Source organism: Xiphophorus hellerii, chromosome 18, assembly GCF_003331165.1.
Source record: "Xiphophorus hellerii strain 12219 chromosome 18, Xiphophorus_hellerii-4.1, whole genome shotgun sequence".
NCBI lineage: Eukaryota > Metazoa > Chordata > Actinopteri > Cyprinodontiformes > Poeciliidae > Xiphophorus > Xiphophorus hellerii.
In genome coordinates, this window is record NC_045689.1 from 11618036 (window position 1) to 11624035 (window position 6000).

Below are 6000 nucleotides of genomic sequence, written 5' to 3' on the forward strand. Positions count from 1 at the left end.
AACAAAGACTGCGAGGATGCAGAGAAGCATAATAAGGAACTTTCTCGGTTTCTAAATGACACTTTTGTCTCTTCGGTTATTTACATGACGCACCACCTTTAGTGTTGGAAAATGTCAAAATCCTCCACCGCTCCCCAATTTATTACAGGTGAATGAGAAGAGAAAGTGCTGGGGAACAAAAGTTGACTTGGTAATGATTAGAAGAGCATGGTATTTCTTTCAAGGTGTAAAGGAGAAAGGCAGTTTGGAGGGTAAATAAGATCTGTGAGGGAAGAAGAGAAGGAAAAAAGATGTTATTGTAGGTTTTCAAGACAGTTACTTCCTTGAGCTAAATGGAGGGTCTGTCAAGGCTGTAACACTCATTCATTTCCAGTTCTCAAGGGCACATGAGAATGTCATATTGCTCCTGATTGCAAGGATACAAGAAAAGGGACAAACATATATGCTGTAACACAGCCTCTTACTTGAGGCCTTGGAAAACTCCTGCTTTATACTCCAAACAAGGCAATATGGGGACAGATTAAGAGAAGCGAAATGAAAAATAAATATTGAAGTATCTTAAGTAATTTTCCTTAAAAATTAAAGCCATTTTAATAACATATATTTATGTTTACTGATCTGTAAATATCTTTAATTTCTTCTTGTTTTCTCTATATATACATTAAGGTTCAGAGATGATGAAGCTCAACTGTTTCAGCCATTGGTGTTTTCAAGTAACAACAGACTGTAGAATGATTAAATCCACCTCAACAAACAGGAAACAGGCAAAGTACTGCTTGAGTCATTTGTAAATATGCAAGAAACAGTCATGATGACCAGGAATTAGTGACACAGCTGAATGCTAAATTTGGTTTGTCTAGTTTGTGAACTTAATTCTAAAACCTTGCTGCTTGGCTGGGAGCCAATCAGGTGAAGCATTTTAAAAGCAACTAAAGTAATAATGTGAAGAAAGACCGGATGTGATAACAAACCTGCTCCTTCTTAAGGCAGAGGTTCTCTGACTCTTACACCAAGTATGGAAAATGTTTAAACTTACAGTTTCCTTCCCCCATTCTGTGATCTGAAAGACAAAAATTCTGAATTTCAGATTTCTTTTTGTATTGATTTACATTTATTTGTCTTATCAACTCATGAGCCAACTGAGAACCCATAGATAAATGTCCACACATTCACATATAAAAGAGTGCCATTACTCTGTTGGACCTGGTTTCACGCTGGACCTGAGGTCCAGCTGCAGCTTTCAGCAAGAAAATCTTGACAGACAAACACTTGTGGCAACAAAGCAGCACAACCTCTATTTGTGATGTAGTGAAGGAAAGGCTCCCTCATTGCTGAAAGAGCTCTCAGCTCTTTCTCAGCTGCAGTTCGCCTGACATGAAGAGAAACCATTTGCACAAGATTCTTTTCGAGGTTTACGTGACACCTTTCAGCATGTGCTCTTAAAGAGCCGAAATATAACGGCACACAATTATTGTGCCTTTCCTGGGAAACAAGTGGCGCGACTCAGTTGGGCCAAAGTGCACAACAGATGTATCACGGCCGTGAGGAATGCTTTGACTGTCACTTTAATGGTAGAATTTAGGAATTTTAGAACTCTTTAAAAGTGACTGTTTGGTTGTGAACTCCAACTTTCTGCACATTTGAATGCAAAAATGATTCACGGTAAGAGCCAGCGGTCTGTTTGACCTCAAACTACTTTAACTTGAAATGGAATCGGGACGTAACTCTGCCCAAATCCCACTTGACATCCCCACCTTCATCCCTCTCTCCATAATCCATCTGATGACTTTGGTAATCTGCATGCCATGTACAATTAGGAAGATGCGGAAAGGCAATGAGGGAGAGGAGATTTTCAAACGCTGAAGTAATCAGAACGCGGGCGATGTGCATGGGTGTGCTCGCCGATGGCGGGCCTGTTGGTTGGGACCATGACAAGCCGCAGAAGTGGCAGCGTTGTGACAAGTTTCCTCTGATCAGGACTGCAGACACGACAGAGCAGAGTGTGAGACTTGGAGGCGAAAACACACTCAGCCTTATGGTCTCCATCTTTATTTGGTTTGTCTCCCTCTCACACACGCTCACATATTTTGGGAAACCCCTCAGGACGAGCGGTTCTTCTCCACTACCTCACCCACTCTCCTCATTCCTGTCACCGTCTCCTCTTCTAGTTATACCCTACAGCTTCTTCTTCTTTTTTTTTCGTTAAGTTCACCAAATCAAACACTTAAATTCAAAATCCGATTTAAGAGCCTTGAGTATAAATAAACAAAGTAGGGTCATAAAGTCAAGTGGAAAAAATTGGGACGAGGTTGAAAAAGAAATGTTCATATATCAACGATTGATCATTTTTAAAATTAATATTTATTTATTTATTTATCTTTAGAAAAGAAAGTGATTTCATTTCAGGTCAGCACAAAGAATAACCTTGTTTTACTCATTCAACAAAAGGCGTCAAATTGCGAAGTCAAATTTTTTTAAACCATGACTGTATGCTACCACCGAAGAAAAGTCAAATAATGCATGCTGTAAACACTAATTCAATCCACTCAAATTCAAATGCACCTAAGGTGTACCTAATGTGGATGAGGAAGTACCTGAGGTAAAGTCACCATCAGTGCACAGGAGAGGTGAGGAAGGAAGAGCAAGCAGGTGTGGATGTTCACTGATGAGGTTTGATAGGAGAGCTGCAAATAAAAGAGGAGGTTCATGGAACATTAGTGAAAGCTGTTAGGATGTTTGGTTAGTAGAAGTTGTCACTAAGAAAAAAGAAACTCAGCTGGTAGAAATGAAAATGTCAAGATTGATCGTTCATACTGGACAGGATTAAGTGAATATGTCAGAAAGGAAATGTTTTATACACATGTAAGGAGGGACAGAGGACATGTTGGACAAAGCTCCCTGGCAGAAGGATATGAAAGAAAAATACAAGGGTTTATGGTTGAAGTGAAAGACAAGAAAAAGAAAGAAAAATACAACTTGAACAGATTGGGTAACATTGTGTTTAAATGGTGCTTCAAGTTTGTGATATAATACAACCTACTGTGATAAGCTTCAGACTCAAAACAAACATCCTGTCTAAATCTTGTGAATCCTATCAAGGATTTTCAGCTTCTTATACTTGTTTCAGTGGGCTTGTTGGACTCTTGGCAATCTTTGAACTATTTCAACCTTTGTGCTGATATGGTATCTGGGTAAAAAAAAAAAAAAGAAGCTCCCCGTTAAAAAATTAAGTTTGTATCTGATATCAATTTAAAGTGGCTCCTTACCAATGAGATTCAATGTGACATTTGGAAGAAAAAATAGTTCATTAAAATCTTCTGTGGACTGCAGCTCTCATATTTCAAAGAAAGTTCCTCTGGATTCCTTTGATGCTGGTTAACATCCCATGAGATTTGTATAATTATGAGTCCACTTCTGCTTCATCAATCCAGAATGAGTTTTGTACAGTTGTTTCTCTAAAGGCCATATTACATAGTTGGATAATGTTGTTATGAATTAGAATGAGGTCTCAGCAGATGCACTATGTTGCCAAAAGTATCGGGTCACTTGTCTTTACCCACACAGGAAGTTGAGCTGTTATTAACCCAAAATATCATTTTGGCCAAATCATTAGTGGCTATGGCAGCTTCAGCTCTCTGGTAAGACTTTCCACAGGTGTCTTTATGTACTTCCTTTTATGCACTGGTTTGCAGTCACATGGATACAGAAAGTCACCATCCAAATAACTAATATTCTGTTCAGGAACACTGCTGTGATTGAAGAACGCGACTTTAACAATCCCAAATCAACCTGGTAATGTTAGAAAATGAAATAATTAAAGGGGCAGTATTTTCCAGGCACGTAGTACCATTTTACAGTATAATCAAGTAACTTTGTTGCCTTCAATTTCTGTATGTATCAAATATGACTTAAAAGAAATTGGACTTTGTATTTTAATGCCAAGAAAAGTGTTTGTCTCTTAAAGAACTCCTGCTCTTTCTGATACTCTGCCATTAGGAAGTGATCACAACATCACTCCTCTGTTAATCTTTTTTACCAGCGTTGCACTGAGAAGTAGCTCACATAATGAGCTCAACAGATGTGCAGTTCCTCCATGTGTCTGCTAATTGCTTCTGGCTAGTCTGAAGGAGCTTAGTGGGAGAGACATGAGAGAGGGCAGCTCTGTAAGGCAGAAGCTCATAAGTTTAGAAACTGCAGTGGAGCTGCTTCTCAAAGGTGACACATGTTCCCCCCACCGTTGTGAACTGCTGAATGGTTGCCATGGGAGATTAACGAATTTCTCAAACATGTCTGAAAGAATCAAGGCAACACTCCATGTATGTTTTTGATGAGATCACAACAATAAAAATGTGGATATTTGATCAAAAAACTCCCCAATCTAAATCCCACGGAGGAGGTGTGGTCAGTTCACGAACACGAAGATAAACAACAAGCGCTAATAGGAGCAGAGTGAGAATCAGTCAGGATTTGGCCCAGCAGATAAAAATTTAGCATTCTAATCTGCAAAAGTTATGAAGTTGAATGGTCAACACTTTTTCTCTCTTCACACATTTGACATCTTATTACCAATAAATAATATTGGAAAGCTATAAAGCAGAAAAATTGTCTGTATCTTGAATGTGCTTTAGTGAAAAAAATCTGCAAAATACAAAGTCCTGCAGCACATTTTAATAATGAAAGCTTTATGCCCACTGGACCCTTTTACACATCTTTATCAGGAGTTGAATAAGAGTGAATATATGCCGTGTGTCCATCAAGATCTTTATTTTAGAAAATACATAAAAGCAGCAGAACCACCATAATTATTGGTCAAAAATATAGAGAATGATCCAAATTATAATTAATTGTAATTACCCTATCATCCATGAATGCTCATCTGTGGCTCTAATCAAAATCAATTATATTCTACTGATGGTTTCAAGTGTTGTAATCAGGTCTGTGGAGAAGATGGAGTAAAATGAGGCAGTGACACCTCCATTCTCTGCTTTAACATCAAGATTTAGAATAAAAAATTATTCTTATGAGCTGATAACAAATTTATGGCCTAAAAACCTGCATCATGCAGAATGCAACAGCAGTATCCATCAATACTGACTGTCCTTACAGCAGCTTTAAAGACTTCAACAGTTAAACGTAGTACATTGTTAAGTTTCTTGATTAAGGGAGTTTATTTGAGAAGGAATGTTTATTGACCTCATTACCAAGTAAGTAAGACTGAAAGGAAAACAGTTTAAACAATCCTTTTTCATAAAGAACCTGCTATGTTTTTTCTATATTGATGGAAGTGTCTCCTCTGAAACAAGAATAACTATTATTATAAAATAAAATAATAGTGATTTTAAAAAAAGGTAATTCAAATGGGCCTTGCTTGTTTCAGTATCTATTTATTTGTGGTTCCAGTGGTGCAGGGTCCCATGAAATAATTGAATGTGTCTCTGTAGATTATTGCACCCGAAATCTGATTGGTTAATCCTCACAGTAATGCCACATCTGACCAACTAGCTTGACTAAGTATGAATAACTTTGCTGGCTTGGGTTTATTGTTTAGACTGTTTAATTATAGTAGAAGGCATATATTTCAGTACATTTTACCTATTTAATTAATTATTTAGGTTTTCATTCTTGGTGTTAAATAACTAATGACTAATTTAAGTCTTCATTTAGTGGTACCTTTTTAATTGGTCCTACATGCCGAAAAAGTCATTTGGGGTATTTTAGCACAAGGAAAATACTAAACAAAACAAAAAACATAAAGAAAATAAAAGATTGAAGACAGCAGAAATTTAAATTGTCACTGAAAATAATATTAACTTTAATAGGTTTATCAGAATTCTGTTTGGTTGTCGTCAGACTGTTGGCCGTAGAGTCTGTGGCTCTTTAAAGTTTACACAGCCCTGTTAAAAATAAATGCTTTTGTGACGTTAAAAATTAGATCATGACAGTAGCAACAAGCACAAGAGGAACCCAGAAGCATCTGTATAGAACATCAAATACAATAGT